The sequence below is a fragment of the Chionomys nivalis genome, chromosome 12 (genome assembly GCF_950005125.1).
Source record: "Chionomys nivalis chromosome 12, mChiNiv1.1, whole genome shotgun sequence".
Taxonomy (NCBI): domain Eukaryota; kingdom Metazoa; phylum Chordata; class Mammalia; order Rodentia; family Cricetidae; genus Chionomys; species Chionomys nivalis.
In genome coordinates this window covers 2014867-2033516 of record NC_080097.1, presented here as the reverse complement: position 1 = coordinate 2033516, position 18650 = coordinate 2014867, and the positions used below count along the sequence as shown (strand labels likewise).

At 45.9% G+C, this 18650-nt stretch overlaps 1 long non-coding RNA gene across 1 annotated transcript in view; it reads right to left on the bottom strand.

Annotated features, from left to right (window-relative positions):
* LOC130884757 (uncharacterized) overlaps window positions 1–13273 on the bottom strand; it is an 82222-nt gene extending 68949 nt beyond the window's left edge. Inside the window, exon 1 of the long non-coding RNA XR_009058108.1 lies at window positions 13144–13273. This is a non-coding gene — a long non-coding RNA (uncharacterized LOC130884757). The remainder of the gene's footprint in view (window positions 1–13143) is intronic.
* Between the last annotated feature and the right edge of the window lie 5377 nt (window positions 13274–18650).

Genomic DNA, 18650 nt, shown 5'->3' with positions numbered 1-18650 from the left:
GAGGCAGGTGGATCTCTGTGAGTTCGAGACCAGCCTGGTCTACAGAGCTAGTTCCAGGACAGGCTCCAAAGCCACAGAGAAACCCTGTCTCGAAAAACCAAAAAAAAAAAAAAAAAAAAAAAAAAAGGACTAGCTGGCCTTACCAAAGAAAGATCAGGGTGATGAAAAGCTCCCAGGAGGAAACTTCAGGGCAGAGCCCAAAGCGCTGAAGAGAAGCCCCCACCTCCACTTGAGCTTTGTAAGGGAAGCAGGGGCTGGGAAGCAGAAAGCAAGGAGAACGTTAGCAAGTTCCTGAAGCTTTGCAGGTTTTCACACAATGCGGCTGCCCATATTGTGTGATCAGATCGAGCGCAATCATCTGCCAGCCTGTCTGTTCACATCGCTCTGCTATTCATAGAAAGTGCACCTCTTTCCCCATGTATACCACCATATGCCTCTTCTCTTACCTAATTAGGTGCAGGATGTGCAGGGATTGTAGGGAACTACACGGTTTTTGCACGCCTATGGCTTGGAATAGGAAGAAGACCCAAGGGGCCATTTAGACCCTTCTGTAGGAATTCAGTAGAGAGTTCCGGAGCAATAGGGAACCATAATAATTATTAACTTAAAATGAGTTGTGACTCCTGCTGTCTGTGGAATCATGGGAGAGGAGACACTATCTTTGGGATTCCAAAGACACCACTAAGTCACCATTGAATCACCTCTCAGACTTCTGCTTGCCTGTGGAGTTGTGTAGTTCACCATTGCAACCAGGTGTGGTACTCAACACCTTCCTTCCTTCTCCCCTGCCAATTCCATGTAACTGTACACCACACTCTCAGTCTCTAAACATTTCTGGAGGAAACCCCATAGTCTGGAGTTTCCAGGGACTGTGTTTGGTGGTCACAGTCTTTGATTAGCTCTGGAGAAGGTAGTAACTATTGCAGAGAATGAATGTTTTCAATTCTGTTGAATTGTCTGCTTGAAAAGGGCTAAGATGGGGCTAGGAAAATGACTCAGTGGGTAAAGTTCTTGCTGCATAAGCTTGAGGACCTGAGTTTGGATCCCCAGTACCTAGGAATAAGCCAGACATGGTAGCAGGTGCTTTGTAGCCCCAGTCTTAGGGGAGGATCCCAGGGGGTTGCCACTCAGCCAGCTTAGCAGAAAACAAAATGACCAGCTCCAGATTCATTGAGAAACCCTGTTTTAAAAATATAAGGCTAAGAACAATTGAGAAAAAACACTCAGTGTTCACCTCTGACCTACACAAACACACACACACACAGTTAAAATGATAAATTAGATAATTTTATAATTTTATCATATAGAGAGTCATCATTATTGGCTGGTTTCACTTTAATTTCAAATGTACAAATTGTAAGTGAGCTTTGGACTTTGGCCATCAATCCTGAGAATTTTCCTAGCTTTGTTTAACTTAAATACTCTCTAAATTACCATGTCATACCTTCTCCTGTTCCCTTTCCATACTTCTTCTCTTCCTCACCCTAGGCTTCACGGAGATAATTCTAAACCATCACACAGACTGCTTCTACTCTCTTCTTCCCATTGACAAAACATTGCCACCAGTCTTTGCCTCTTTCTGAAGTCTGGACCTTCCCTCTTACTGGGGATGAAGAATTCTTCTCTTATTAAAATCAGCCTCCCTCCCTCCCTTCCTTCCTTTCTTCCTGTATTAATTACACACAGTACTGGGCTGTATAAGGACATTGTCATACAAATATATGTTATACTTTGACCGTACTATCACCCCAGTTACCCCCCCCTACACCTTCCCCTTGATTCTTTTGTCCCCCTGGTTTCAGTTTTACTTTCAGTTCAGATCTGTAAAATCTAGGATCCACAACAAAAGAAAACATACAATATTTGTCTTTCTGAGGTTCACTTGATTTACTTAATGATAATATCTCCAGTTGCACCCATTTCCTTACAAATGACATTTTGTGAGTTATGGCTGATTAAGGTTCCATTGTGTACACAGATCTCATCGTCTGTATGCATCCCTCTGTTGATGGGCTCCTAGGTTGGCCCCCATACATTCCACGATTGCAAATAGTGCTCTGATAATGTGCAAGCCTCTGGCTTGGAGTCTTTGATTGGCAGTGATTTTGCCCTTCAGAGGACATTGGCAGTGCCTGTTGATGCTTTTGATTATCTCAGTGTAGAAGAGAGTCAGGCTGTCCCTGGCACAGATGCATGGGGGCAAGGCCCCTGCTAAGCATCCTGAAGGCAGGAGAAATCCCCCTTAGAGGTACAAAATATGTGGATATCTGATTATTTTTAATACTGTGAACTCTTTCCTAGAAATCCTACCCAAAGCTTTACTCAGAAATACTTGTATTTCAAAATGTCTATGAAAGGAGATCAGGCCATGTTGGCAGTTTGCTCTACCTACAGGTTTTAGAGAACGAAAGGTAGTATTGGGCTCAACGTCTGGATCCCGAACCTAGGACCCACTCAGCCAGCTTCACAGCAAGAGACCCCAGGCTTAGCTTCTGTCCCTCACTTCAGGGGAGCCTGCTCTGCCCAGTACAGGCTCCATCCTCAAAGGAGAAGCCAGCATATGGGCTTCTCCTTATTCTTGAAAAGGAAAACTGATTTTCTCTGACAGTTTACTCTAAGAAGCTGGAACCTGGGGACCTCCATTTCCACCTCTGCAGTGTGAAGTTGGGGGAAATTGTGTAGGGGTTTCAAGCCATTAAAACCTGAAACAATCCCAGGAAAGCAAAATTAAAGTGAATAACTGAAAAGTATTTTTTAAATTTGTGACTATTTCAAGGTATATCAATGTATTTTCTTCTCTCCCTGCCATCCCGTCCACCTGAGACAGGATTTCTCTGAGTAACAACCCTGGCTATCCTGGAACTCACTCTTTTTTTTTTTTAACTGACTTTATTGAGCTCTACATTTTTCTCTGCTTTCCTCCCTTCTTCTCCCCTCCCCTTCTACCGTCTCCCAGGGTCCCCATGCTCCCAATTTACTCAGGAGATCTTGTCTTTTCCTACTTCCCATGTAGATTAGATCCATGTATGTCTCTCTTAGTGTCCTCATTGTTCTCTAGGTTCTCTGAGATTGTGAATTGTAGGCTAGTATTTCTTATTTCTTTGCTTTATGTCTAAATGCCACTTGTGAGTGCATATGATATTTGTCTTTCTGGGTCTGAGTTACCTTATGCAATATGATGTTTTCTAGATCCATCTATTTGCCTGCAAATCTCAAGATGTCATTTTTTTTCTGCTGTGTAGTACTCCATTGTGTAAATGTATTACATTTTCCTTATCCGTTCTTAGGTCGAGGGGCATTTAGGTTGCTTCCAGGTGGAACTCACTCTTACAGACCAGGTTGGCCTCGAACTCGGAGAAATCGGCCTACTTCTGCCTCAGAGTGCTGAGATTAAAGATGTGTGCCACCACTGCCAGACACATTTTCTTAACCCTACCCCTTAACTTCGTTTTTTTCTTTCTTCTCAATGGTAAACCTAACAACAACAACAAACAAACAAACAAAAACAAAAGCCCAAAGACAACACCTTTTCTAAAAAACAGCAATGATAACTAGGAGAGGCAGGGGCATAAGAATCAACACAGTCCGAACCAGGCTAATCTACTTAGGAAGTTCCAGGGTAGGAAGGACTTTATAGTGAAGGCCTAACTTAAAAAAAATATTATTTTGAAACTCCATAAAAATCAATGTTTAAATTTTGAAAAAATTAAACTAAATAAACTAAGTAAATAAAAACTAAATAACAAGGGTTGGGGTTACAGTTGGCAGTAAAGGGCTGGCCTAGCCGCATGCCCTGGCTTTGATCCCCAACATAGCAAAAAATAAAACAAATAGACTTGAATGACTGTTACAGAAAGAATTCTGTCCCAAACATCTCGTGATTCCTTCCTCTAATTCCTACAGAACTGAGTTGGAGGCAGGAGAAAGGTTTCCTCCCTGACTAAGCCCCTGTCTTAGATTCCCTTGGGTTTAGGATCCCTGACACTTACTATTATTCCTGGCAGGAGCCTCAAGTAGGTGTTTTCCTGTGTAAAAGTCACCAGAGGCTGGGAGCAAAGACCGCAAGTGGCCTAAGTGTGTATGTCAGGACCTCACAACCCTAGGAGGGAGGGAGGGTGGAGCAGGGCTGCCTGAGCAGGCCAGGGTGGCAGGCAGTGGGAAGCCGCTCTCCAGGTGTCTTCTCAAGAACAAGATGGAAGCCAATGAGAGGAGGGAAGAAGGGCCCAGTGTCGATTTAGGGTTAAGGAACTGGAAGACAGATGAGCTTGCTGTTTTACTTGAAGGAGACAGAAAAGGTGTTACCAAGGGTCTGGAGTGCAACTCAGTTCAGAGAGTTCCTTGCTGCTTAGCACACGTGAAGTCCTGGGTTCAATCCTTGACACCCATAACTGTCAGGGCAAACAGTAATCTCAGCACCAGGTGGTGAAGGCAGGAGGAGTGGAGGCTCACAGTCACCCTCCGTTGCATGTTCAAGACCAGCTTGAGTTCGTAAAAGAGGAAAAGAAATGGAAAAGAAAAGACAGAAACAAACTAGCGGGTACCAGGAATACAGTTCAGTAGGAGAACGCCCGCCCCTGCCTGAAGGAAGCCAAGGCCCTGAGTGGAGGGACAGAGCAGCAAGGGAACGAGGAGAGAAGCAGGGACTCCACCATGAAGTGGCTCTGTCAAGTAGGAGGAAAGGCTCTGGGCCCAGCAGTGAGGAGGAGCTGGCTGGTTGCTTAGATGGGAGCAACTCAGAAAACTTCAAGTCAAACAACTTGTTTGAGTTTAATACTCCCCCAGGACTGTGGAAGAGGGGAAAAGGAATGGAGAAAAAAATAAAAGTCAGAAGTCCCAAGGCGAGGGAGCTTTTTGTTTTAAAGGACTACCTCTTGGGTCTGTCCCTAATTTTCTGGGTTTTGTTTCTGATTTAAAAAGGAGAGGTTTTATGTCACCCCTCAGAGTCTGCATTTTTGTGGGATTCAAGTATTTCTTAATTAGGTGCTGTCTCTTTACGGAAAGAAAAGACGCCTTTTATTTCATTTTACTTTGCAGTTTTAATTTATTCCCTTTCTGTTTAATAACTAGGTAGGGAAATACTAAACAGCTGCTGTGAAATATTACAAACCCTGCTTCTGAGAAGGTTAAGAGGAAACTTTCCAAAACCATCTCAGGTCCCAGAGGTGGACACTTGGGGAGGCTACACAAATCCCAGTCAAGCAAGTCAATGGGAGTGTTCTTCCCTGTAAACCACTGTGGCTCCCTGCCACCCTTGCTGATCTTCCTCTTTGGTGGATGGGGGGCAGGAGTCACCGTGTAGAGTGAGTGCATGTTTGAAGTGGGAGCTAGCCAGTCACGAGGTTGCTGGGGTTCACACATTCCCCTTCTTCCAGTGACCTGTTCTTGAGCCTCTTCTAGAGAAGGTTCAAACTACTTCATCCCAAAGCAGAGAATTTGTGCCCACGAATGCTCACTATTAAGATGGACTTGGTAGCCCATTATAATCCCAGCACTCCAGAGAGTGAGGCAGGAGAATGATCACAAGTTTGAGACCTGTCTGGGCCACACAGTGAAGGTCAGGTCATCTTGGGCTATAGAGCCCAACAACAACAACAAAAGGAAACACGGGAAGTCAGAAGGGGAAGGAAAAAGGGAAGACAAGGGAGGGGGCAGCAGCAAAGGGTCAATAGTTGTCTGCAGATCACAGAAATGTCCCCAGAAATCTGGAACACAAATTCACAGGGCAGACGGGGCAGCAGTCTCCATCTAGGGAGCTGCGTATGATTCTTATGTACTCATTTTGTTGGCAAAAGAACCTGTCATAAAACGTCAAACTACCATGAAACAAATCAGCGCTCCGAAACGACTTGCTTCAGATGTTTTCATAAATCCCTAATGGCTAACATGCTGCCTGCCATTGATAATATTAATGTGTTAATAGTTCCTCTAAAGCAGAGAGGCTGGTAGGTCTGGACACACACACACACACACACACACACACTCATTCATACACATGAAGATGTGATTGCCACAGGACTGGATAATGGTATTTTGCCCACCTTTGAATTGTAGCTGCACTTGCTGACCTTGAAAAAGCAGATCCAAGTGAGAAATCTGGTACTTACATACTACTTATATTCTTTTCCTTTCCTTTCCTTCCTTCCTTCCCTCCCTCCCTCCCTCCCTCCCTCCCTCCCTCCCTCCCTCCCTCCCATCTATCTATCTATCTATCTATCTATCTATCTATCTCCATCTCTATCTATCCATCTATCTATCATCTATCTATATCCATATATCTACCTACCTACCTATCTATCCATCTATCATCTATCTACCTATCATCTATCTATCCATCTATCTACCTATCTATCATCTATCTGTATCTATTTATCTATCTACCTACCTATCTATCATCTATCTATCTATCTATCTACCTATCTATCTATCTATCTATCTATCTATCTATCTATCTATCTATCTGAGACAGTGTTTATCTATCCATCTATCTACCTATCTATCATCTATCTGTATCTATTTATCTATCTACCTACCTATCTATCATCTATCTATCTATCTATCTATCTATCTGAGACAGTGTTTATCTATCCATCTATCATCTATCTATCTACCAATCTATCATCTATCTATCTATCTATCTATCTATCTATCTATCATCCATCCATCTACCTACCTGTCTATCATCTATCTATATCTATTTATCTATCTACCTATCTATCATCTATCTATCTACCTATCATCTTTCTATCTATCTATCTATCTATCTATCTATCTATCTATCTATCTATCTATCTATCTATCTGAGACACTGTTTCCCTATGTAGCCCTGGCTGTCCTGGAACTCACCATGTAGGCTGTCCTCAAACTCACAGAGATCCATCTGCCTCTATTGTTCTTTTGGTTATGAGTACTTGGGCTGTTTCCACTTTGAGCAGCATAATGCTGCAAGCTTACTTGGTTGCACTTTTAGGTACTTGTGTTCCTATGTCACAATCTACTTTTATAAAACAAAACAAAACAAAACAAACAAACCAAGGTTGAGCACTTTGAGGAGAGTGCCTGTCAAGAATATAAATATCAGCCAGGTGTGTTGGCACACATCCTTAATCCTGGCACTGTAATGAACAACAATGTGATGATATCCATGTGATGGAAGACTATTTAGTCATTAATAACAACATCAACAGCCAAAAGCAGATGGCTCACCAGGTAAAGGTCCATGTTGCTAAGCCTGACGACTTGATTTGATCCCCAGGACCTACTGGAATGAATAAAGAGAACTGAGTTCCTCAAGTTGTCCTCTGACCTCCTCTCACATGCCTTAGCTCATATATAAGCCTATGATCACACACAACCCTATGCTCACACATACCCCTATGCTCACACACAACCCTATGCTCACATACAACCCTGTGCTCACACACAACCCTGTGCTCACATCCAAACCTATGATCACACACAACCCTATGCTCACACATAACCCTATGATCACATACAAACCTATGCTCACACACAAAACAAAATTTTAAAGAAAAATTCTTTGAAAAGATCAACGTGCTGATGTGTGCTATAACATAGATGAGATGAGGGCATTGTGTTAAGTGAAATAAGCCAGAGGAGAAAGGAGACACATTGTATGAGCTTCCTCCAGAAAGGAGACACATTGTATCAGCTCCCCAGAGGCGTGAAACTCAGACAGAAAGTAGGATGGTAGTGGGGAGCACTGCTTCAAAACTGCAGTGATTCAGCCAAAATATGAAGAAGCTGCTGAGGGAGCTGAGGGTGGTAGCTCAGTTAGTGGCATCTGCATAGCCTGCATGAAGTTGGGTTCAATCTCCATCACTGTTTAAGCCAGGTGTGATAGCACAGGCCTGTAACTGAACCTTACTCTAGAGGCAGAAGGATGGTGATCCGAAGTTCAAAGCCAACCTGAGCTATAGAGTATAACCCTGCCTCTAACAGAAAAGTTGCTAATATAGAGAGTGGTGATGAGCTCAAACCCCTGTGAATATATTCAACGCTATTGAACTACACAAGAGAAATTAACTGAAATGGATTCATGTGGTCCATGGAAACTGTCACATTAAAACCTAATTTCAGGAGCTGGTGAAATGGCTCAGGAGGTACCTGATGACCCGAGCTTGAGCCCCAGAACCCACACAATGGAAGTAAAACAAATTGTCCTCTGATCTCCCCCACACTATGGCACGCGTGTCTAGATACAGGTTCACACACAACAGACAAGTAAAAGCTAATGTATATTTATTTACACACACACAGTGTGTGTAACTCCAGTTCTAGGGAGATCTGTTGCCTGTGACCTCTGAGAGCATCTGCACTCAGGTGCACATAACCCACCACACAAATACAGAGAAATAAAGACAGAAATGAAGCCTTAGTGAATAAATAAAACCTCATTGCAATCTCAAACATAATTTAAGGAACCAAGAATGACCCTTTTTATGATGTGTTTTCCCAACTTTCCTGCTCCACTCAGTGGGAGGAGGATGTTAAGCACACATACTGCAGTCCCCTTTCAGAAGGAAGGACGCTGAGCTCTTTGAAGACATTTCCAAAGTCTCTGGACCACTCCACTGCTTTCTTAGAATAAATATAAAAGATCTATAAAGGGCCTAGTGTTGATGCCTGCAGGGGGAAGGAGAGCAGGGAGGGAAGGAGAGATAGCCTCAGCTCAAGAGTAGAGGTTTTCCTGCAGCTGCTTGTCTCCTGCCTCACTGCCTCCCAGAAATGCTTTCCTGGAGCCATTCTTCATTCTTCCCCTCAGGTTTAAGTAGGGAACCACTGATACTTGAGGGTCTGAAGCACAAGCCCACCTAGAAGTTTCCCATCCTAGCAGGTCAGTTATTTCTCTGGCTGCAGGTTTCTTAATCCTGGCCCCTTAAGATTAGTTGATGTAATAACCAAATAAGCCAAAGCTTATTTGCCACCATCCATAGAGGAGACTAAACCTTTGTGCATATGTCATTAACCAAAACCACATCGCCTAGAATCTAGGGTCCAGTTGCGCAAGTGTTGGCCTGGCTTTGAACTTTAACAGATGTCAGTACCAGCTCTACTCTACTAGGCAGGAGGATGAGATCCAAAGCCAGTGACCATAAGCCTCTGGAAGAAGTGGCAGTCTGTCAGTATGATACCTCATTGCTTGGAGACCGAGGGACCCAATGGTAAGGACCCAAGGGAAATGAGAAGGAAGGACTGAAAAGTGCTCACCAGGCTCCCACTGATGGGGCCACTCAGTGGGACAGCACAGGGTTGCCCCATAAAAGTGGAGTCAGACTAGACTGTCACAGAAGAGAGCTGGACCACAGGTTCGACACTGTAGGACTTGGATCCCAAAGAGAGATTTATAATGTGACTGTCACCAAGGAAACCTCACAGGCAGCATCTGATTTTCTAAACCAACCACTGCACCAAATTCCCTGCCAGCTTGTAAAATGCTTCCCAGATTTGCCTTCCTTTTTCCAAAGGATGCTGCTTTATTAAACAGCGTAGGAGGCTGGAGAGGGGGTGGAGAGTAGAAAGACAAACTAAGGGTGAATTACATTTTAATTTAATTTAATTTTAGATGTAGTCTTTTTCAGTCCTGCTTTATTCAAGGCTATCCTAAATCTAGTCAGATTCAGAGTGTGTGGGCCCTGCTCTTCTGCAAGGTTAGAATTAAACAACAAAAAATAAACAAACAAACAAAATAAACAAAAAACCAACAGTTTCTTGGAGCTGGTTTGTAGCTTGGACATTAGAATCCTTGCCTTACTTGCTGGGCAGTACTGGGTAGTGCTGGGCAGTGGTGGCACACGTCTTTGATCCCAGCACTTGAGAGGCAGAAGCAGGTAGACCTGGGTGAGTTTGAGGTCAGCCTGGTCTATAGAGCAAGTTCCAGAACAGGCTCCAAAGCTACAGAGAGAAACCCTGTCTTGAAAAACCAAAAAGAGAAGGAAGAAGAAGGAGGAGGAGAAAGAGGAGAAAGAGGAGGAAGAGGAAGAGAAGGAAGAGATGAAGACAACAATGACGAAGGAGAAGGAGAAGGAGAGAGAATCATCATCATCATCATCATCCTTGCCTTCCATGCATGAAGTCCTAAATTCAATCCCCAGGGCCTAATAAAGCAGAAGTGTTGGTGGACGTCTGAAGGTAAAGAATCATAAGTTTAATGTTGCCCTAACATGGTCAGTTTGAGGCCAACCTGGAATACATGAAACCCAATCTTAAAAAAGGTGTGTGTGGGGGGGGGTGGGTGCTGCTAGAGAGATGCCTCCACAGTTAAGAGCACTGACTACTCTTCCAGAGAACCTGGGTTCAATTCCCAGCACCCACATGGCAGTTCACACCTGTCTGTAACTCCAGTTTCAGGGCTTTTGACACTCTCACACGACATACATGCAGGCAAAGCACCAAATGAACATAAAATACATTATATATATAAAGGTTTCCAGGGGGTCACAGAAACACACCCACAATCTCAGCTCTTGGGTGCCTGATATAGGAAGATCTCTAATTTAAGGTCAGCCTAGGTTGTACAGAATGACTTTCTCCTTTATTTTATTTTTTTTTTTAATATTTATTTATTTATTATGTGTACAGCATTCCTTCCATGTATGCCCGCAAGTCAGAAGGGGGCGCCAGGTCTCATTATAGATGGCTGTGAGCCACCATGTGGTTGCTGGGAATTGAACTCAGGACCTCTGGAAGAGCAGTCAGTGCTCTTAACCACTGAGCCATCTCTCCAGCCCCTCTCCTTTATTTTTTTATTCTTATTTTTAGAGACAAGGTTTCAGCTAGTCCCAGCTACCCTTGAACTCCTGATCTTACTACCCCAACAATTTGACTTACATATGCTATGTGTGTGTGTGTAACTTGATATGTACATTTTATTTTTTTATTTTTTGATATGTACATTTTATACTCCAACATTTTTCACACACTGGAGCAGAAGTATGCACAACTTACTTGGAGACTTTGTGTTGCCATGCTGGAGTCCTAGGGAGTTTCAAGAAAGTCCTATTTTGCTGCCCACTTATCTTTCCTGGTAATTCTGGAAGTCTGGCCACAGTACTTAGGCCTAGACCCATCTGAGTAGAGAAGCGTGCAAAGTGAAAACATGCTCTTTATATTTTAAAACCTGCTTCTTCCAGATGATTGACAGCTGGGTGGATTTCCGTTTCCCAGGTTGAGCTGGGTTCCCAGATAACAGGTTGGTCCTCAGCAGTCCAACAACCCAGTAAGTCTCAGCCATCCAGGGAGGCTGGAGGAAAGCCCATTTGAAACAGGATCCCGGCAGCCCCCTGGCCTTTGCTCATGCTGTGTTCAGCAGGCAAAGAATTCCGGAGGGTCTGAGGTAGCGAACAGCATGATCTGAGTCAACTTTGAAAAGAAAAGAAAAAATAAGATTGGTAAGAGGAACAGAAGTATGAAACTGGAGGAAAGGAGGGAAAGCCAGGAGAGAAAGCTGAGATAGGAGCCGCCTAGGAGCCCAAACCTTGTTATTGGCCCTTGGACAGGGTCTCTATCAAGGTGAGCCATTGTGCCGAGAGTATTAACAGTCTCACATATGTGTCTACCCAGACAGCTAGCAGAGCAGAAAGGCCCAGAGTACACTCACTCTTCTGTACCCCTGCTTCAGAATGACCCCGGTCACCCTTGAAGCCTAGGCTGTCCTTAAGCCCATCAGAGTAACAGCTCTCCAAATTATGAAATATACCTGTCAGGACAACAGCTATCCCCCACACAGCGTAGAAATCCAGAAAACTTAGGTACCCAAGGAAAGTACCTAGATAACTGGCCAGAAAGATGCCCAGGGGCCATTGGCCACCATGTCTTCTGGAAGCCCTCTTCCAGATAGGTGTAGGGATAAAATGTGTGTGTCTAGGGGCCTTTCCCTAACTATGGTTATTCACACTTTGGGAATCCAGCCCGATTGTCAATGACCCCTGGATCCCTGGGCCTCCTCCATTTCCTGAGCTGGAATCCTCTACAGAAGTTGAGAGATCCAACTTGGATCCGAGTGCTGGACTGCAGCAAGGATGCAGGGGTGTGTCGCTCACCATCCTGGCTCTAGCAGCCGGAACTGCTTAGACGGCCCAGTACTTGGCCAGAGTTGCTGTGTGTAGTGAAAGGAAACACGACTCCTCACTGGGCCGCTCCTCGCGTCTCTTCGAACGCGCAGGTTCTGGCCTGACTTTCATGGCATCCCCTGTCTTCGCTAACCTTACCCCCACTTCATTTGGAAGCCATGACCAAGCTGCATCTGGGGCTGCAGCCTCCAAATCATAACACTTTTGCTACGGCGACACCCAGCGAGCTGTCTCCAAGCACTGCCAGGCCGGCACCTCTGGCTCCGACTCGCAGCCCCATCTCTCTGTACCCAGTTGCATAGAATGCCACGCACAACCTGCCCGCACACTCACAAGCACATGTGCATACACGCACGGGTTCCCCCTCCAGCGCCGCCCGCACACGTGCACAAGTCCTGCCGATTTCCTTTTGGACTCGCTTTGCAGGCCTCTGGTTCTCCTCTCCCGTGGCCACTTTCCTCCCTGGTTCCCCTGGTCTGCCTCCTTCCTCTTCCTGCGCCCTGGGAGAGGAGAGGAGGCTGCAGAAGTGTGGCCCGCGCATCCTGCAAAGGCTGAATTATGGGACAAGGCTGGGAATGCAGGGCTGGCCTCCGGCCTGCGCCCTGTTTGTTTTCCCTTCGCCCCCTGAATACTAGATTAAGATGTAAAGATTACCCCGGCCGAATAATGCCGGGAGTCAACACTCAAGCAAACAAAAGTGCTTGCACAACTCGCCAACCCCGCTGGGACCCGGGCCGCGGGCTGGGGGAGAGAACGCGCTCCTCGCTGCTAATTACAAATAAATGATGATGTGCTCACTAAGTAATTGATTTAATGACGTTCCTATGAAACTATTAAACCCGGGTGGAGGTCAGGCTGGAGGCGCCCCAGAGCGCCCATTGTGGGCTGTTTAACTCCACCAGGCTCCTCCGAAAGACATCGGGGCTAATAGGTGAAGTCACAGCTGCTCCGGGCTGACTTTCTCCGAGCGCTGGGCTGGCCGCGGGCACCCTCGCGCCCTCCTCCTGCCGCGCCCTCGTGTCCCACCGCCCGCACCCCGCGCGGACCAGCTTACCCACGCCTCTCCCAGCCCTGCCGCCAGCTCCCGAGGGCCTCTCCAGAGGGATCCCGGGTCTCTTTAAGAGCGGCGAAGTTGAGCACAGAACTTGTACGCTCCGCCAGCAGTCGGCTGCCTGCACTGCGGCCCACCCCTCCTTCCTTACCCCACCCCCGCCACTTCTTTCAGGAACTTCAGCCAGTGTGCCATGCAGGGTGCCCGCGCGCTCTTGGCACGGCGCCTGGAACCCAAGTGAGTGCCCAGTGCACTGACGGGGGGGGGGGCGGGGGGGGGCGAGGCTGGCGGGTGTATGTGAGTTGTGCTTGGGTGTGTTTCAGGTCAAAAGGCCACCTTTTTTCGTTCCTTACCCGGCCTTGGGACCTGTTTTTAATAACAACGGTATAGAAGTAGAGAGACCAAAGTAGAAAAATGAATAAAAGTGCAAAAATAAAAAATGTCATTGGGATAGGAGCTCAGGCCTAGCAGCCTCAGTCCTGAGTTTTGTGCAAGAAACACCTCTACCCCACCCCCCCACCCCAGCCCTGACCCAATCAGACAGACCCTTGCCCCAGTGTTACCTGCAAGTCCCAAAGGATTGGAGGGCCTAGGCCTGCTTTTTAGGGCGATTAAGTTCTCCCGTTCTCTCCCTTTCCTCAGAGAACAGCCCATCTAGAGGTGAAAGGGTACAGGCTCCTTCTGGTTTTTGCAGCAGGGGCTCTTGGTGGGAAATGCGACCTTCCTTATCCAAAAGATTAGACAGAGCCCTCGGAGTGGATGGAGGGAGCACATCCAAGATGGAAAAATCAAACGCTGCAAATAGATCTCCAGTCAGGGATACTAAGCTCCTCTGGACGACAGCAAGAGTCCAAATCACTCAGGCCCAGAGAGGAAAGAACGACCGCATCCTTTCACCTTCCAGGGGCCTTGCCGTGAAAGGGAAGGCCTGAGCCCAGATGGGACTCCACACCCTGAGACAGGGAGGAAGGAGGAGGGAGCTTCAGGCTGCAAAAATCCATCTACCCGCATTCCCTGGCCTCTCCAGCCAGCCAACTCTTGTTTCTCTCCTCTGAGAAGCCATACTCAACCTATTCTTGGAGCATGAATTCATTTATATCACAGTTAGTTGGCCATGGTCTTCTTTCCTCCCCTCCCCCCTTTTTTCTTTTCTCCTTTCTAGAAATTTCCAAATGCTGAAATAAATTTCTCTTTGGGTTTGGGTGTGGGCCCAGCTTAAACAGAACCTGGCTTCTGTTTGGGCCTTTGGTCTCAGCCTTCATTCCTCAGGAGCACTGATGGAGATGATTTCACAGCTTTCCTTGAGACATCGGTTTCTCCACCTGCAGAACCTTGGTTGGGGTGCTGGGGCTTTTATTTGTGACTTGTTAAAGGGATGTAGAGGGAACAGGAAGCCCTAGTTAAGAAACCTGTTTGCACCAAGCTTTTGTCTTTTTTTATAGGAGTCAGAATGGTTACTGGATTTTTTTTCAAGGCTGTTGTTTTAATTTCCCCCACACAGGAAGGATTTTAAAAGTTGGGGTATCCAAGCCCTGTGAGACCCAAGTGGCTCTTGTGCCCAAAGAGGGCACGGGGTTCACCCTCCTCCTCTTTCCGAACAGCTGCTTGGATTTTGTCCCCTTCTCCCCTCCCTTCACCCCAGACCCTAAACTCTTTTAACCACAGCTGCTGACCGGCGTTCCTGAGGCCCTCAATGTAGGATGGTCACTTCTCTTCAGCCTGCAAATGAAAAGTGACATTTCAGCCAATCCCTAAGCAGAGCCTGGGGACACAGGCCCATTGACAGAGCGTGGCCCAGGGGCCGGGCAGCTCCACAGCCTCCGAAGCTGCCTTAATTAATACCATCTTAAATAGTTCAGCAGCCACCGAAGACAAAGTTGAAGGAAGACTTTAAGGCTGAGTGCCCCTCGACAAGCTCCTGCCCTGTGTCATTCAGTATTTAACGCACCCACTTGTAATGCAACTACTGGTGCTCCTTTCTCAGCAAGGACATTATTTTTTCACGGTGCCCATAGCCAGGGAAAGCCCTTTAGGCAAAGAAAATCAAAATGTTTGTTGTTTTGGATGACTCATAACTCTTGTTTAACACAAGCACTTTCAGGCCAGTATAACAGGCGCAGCCTCCAAAGCAAACAGCACAATCCTCGTGACAGAGTTGAACACAAAAAGCACATTGTCTTGAGGACTACCCCTTTCTCTGGTGCTAGATGGGGGCCTGTCTCCCAGTGAACACCACGATGCCATTTCACTTTTGAACTATTGTTTTTGAGTTATGCCATGTGGTCAAAAGGAGGGAGAAGGGGGTTGTTTCCAGGCTCCTAAGACAAACGAGTTTGCCTTTTCAATGAAATCCCCCCGCGATCCTTGAAAACGGAGTTTAAATGTCACCTCTGCCTTTCTAATGGGCACAGGGCTGGAGGCGACCCTTCAAAGCGCCTGGGTGATAAACGACCCTTATTAAATATGGCCCTTACTGCTGGGAAAATACGGCGCTGGGCCCGCATACCCAAGAGCGCCCCTCGCTGGAGGGCCCGGGAGCCGCAGGAGCCTGGATCACCTAGGGACAGAGGCCCCCAGGACCTGCTCCCAGGGAGGGACAGGGAGCTAGAGTTTGGGGTGGGTGGCGGTGGTTGTAAAACAACTTCTTATCTGCCGTCCCAACACGGCCCAAGAGCCTCATCCCTAGAGCCATGGCCTGAAAGGTTGGTGCATTTCCCGACTCTGACTTCTTTTTGTCGGTGGCCCAGTGGCGTCTGCAAGTCTGAGCTGCAAAGTTACTGATTTGCAGGCCGCATGTTAAGGCAGCCCATGTAAGTAATTTCTCTGGGCACCCCAGCAAAGGAGAACAAATCGCTGACAAAGGCGAGCGCTTTCGATTCAGCGGCGTCGTTAAGGCAACCCTCAAGTATTCCTCTTATAATAAGTTCCACTTCAAAGCGTTTCTCATTGAGCGGTGACTGCTTCGCACTTTTATTAAGTCCGGGCTTTTTCACTCCGAGGAATCATCTGTTTGGTTATTTTTCATCGTGTTTATTTTTCACTATTCACACAGTACTTGTATTAAATAAACAAAGAACAATCGCTCTGCAAATAAAAGTGCTTAGGTGGGGATAGAACGAAGAAGTACTGGGGATCAGGCGCCCCTGCCTCTCCCCCCCACTCTGTGACATCACTACCCCCACCCCCACTGCGCTTTCTCTCCTCTCTCCATTCTTTCTCCTTTCTTTCAAGCCAGGGGGTTCTATAGGGGAATCATCGTTACCAACAAAAAAGCTAATATATATGATATGCACATATATATCATATATTTATAATCTTTGCCCATGTGTTTCTGATGAGGTGAGAATTGACTGAACTAACTGGCCATGAAAGTAAGGGTCACTGCAACTGTATCTTAATAGAGTGTCTCAAATTGCTGTGGACAGCCTGCCAGCGACTCTCCTGGCTCTGCCCATTGCCATAGCAATTCTGACTCTCTCTGTGGATGTACCATAAAAACACTAGTTTGAATTTCAAAGAAAATGCCTTTGAACTTCTCCCCGCCTGATTAGACTCTTAGGTGGTGTGTGAATGTGTGCTCTGAGATGTTCCTGCGTGGGCGTGAGGTCTCTAAGAGGTTTTGTTCACAGGAAGGGGAAGTGTGCTGGCCACCCCAGGGTCCTTCCAGACCTGGAAGGTCCCTGAGGTCACGGGTGGTGTGTGGGTAAACCACCGGCAGATGGATGGATCCTTAAATCTGTGGGTTGTTTTTTCTGCCTAGTGATGGGCTGGTTTCCTTTTCTCTGATTTAAGGTGACCACTTGAGAAATGCAATCGTCTCTCCTGCCCCTCCTCTGACGCTAGTTCCTAACCAAACTGGGACCTAAGTATTAGTGGTGGCCAGCCACCCTCTTCAAGTCACAGCACAGATCCAGATGAGTCAGAAAAGCACAAGACTCCAAAAGCTCCCACAAAATGAAATATATCAATTACGAGACTATAATCTAAATATTCAGTGGGCAGACAGTTGGACCCAGCTTGCAAGGTTTTCAGGCCCCAGGGCACTTGTGTGGCTACCTCCAACTCAAGAGAATATAATTCCCACCCTGTAAGCTCTTTCTAAGCACCTTAGCCTTTCCTGGCATTCGTTTCACTAAGGAACATCTGAATAGGAGAAATATATAAAATGAGGAAGAACCATGTGTTTGAGGAGCCTCCTGGCCTGGAAAACAAAGGTGACCGATTTAGTGTTTGCAAAGGCCACATTTTTTTTTCAGAGCGAAGATGAAGTCTTTGATGGTAGCCAACTTAGTGTCAGTAAGTGGCTTTCTTTGAAACATATTCAGATGGGAACGTCTTGCTTGCCAATTGCCATAGAAATCTTAACACACCATGAAGATTGTCCAAGCGCCAAGCCTTCCGTTCTGGACTAAATTACTTTGAAGTGGCTCAGGACGAGCAGTGGTCAATTTTAACTCTATAGACTGGACAGAGGACGCTGGGAGTGGGAGATTGTGCGTTTTAAAGCAGAAAATAAGAAGGGGAAACTTGTTTTATACACTCTATACAAGGCTCTGCTCTCTGTCAGATATCTTTTATATTTCCCATGAATGATTCATGTCTTGGTGGCTTTGTGTCCCCCTTTTCACAGGAAACTTGATTAGAGCTGTGAGTTTTCCCACTCGTGTGCTGGTTGTTGTCCTCGGGCTTAAAACAACTCTTGGCAACCTGTTTCACCTTTCCTGCATTTAACAGACCTGACTTTGAAAAGCCACTATAACCTTTTGGAGAAAGGCTTATTGATGGGCCTACCAATTGTTTTTTAAATACTTGCCTTTTATCTGTTTTGTAGTAGTGAACACAGAAACAAGTAAACAGCCAGGCTTGCTAGCATGCATTGCCAAACATATCAATTTGGGCCGCTGGAATATTTTGTTGCCATGAAAGAATTGCTTAACACCTGCCCTAAAATGCTGAGCTCAAGTAACACCCTCCAAAATAAACTAAAAGTATAATTTGATCTTCTCCTCACCCTAGCCCCATGACCCACTATGAGCTGATTTGGTATCCATTAGTCAGTTTCATTTCATAATTATAAATTGTTCCTGAGCAGTTTGCTGTCATATCCCTTATGTCTGAAAGTTTCTCACTGTCCACTTTATTTTGTTTTCAAAATTGTCTCTTTTCTTCCTTTTAAAATGGAGGCTATGCACAAAAGCGCACTCCTGATTTTAACAATTGGAACTGGCCCCGAGATCTGTGCAACTGTACTTGTAACCTGCAGGAATTTATTTTCATAGATTTCTTGGGATTTCTAGATCAGTGGTTTTCAACCTGTGGATTGTGACCTCTTTGGGGCTGAACAACCCTTTCACAGGGGTTGCCAAGACCCAGAAAAAAGATATTTACATTTTGATTTATAACAGTAGTAACACTACAGTTATGAAGTAGCAATGAAAATAATTTTGTGGTTGGGGGTCACCACAACATGAGAACTGTATTAAAGGGTCACAGCATTAGGAAGGTTGAGG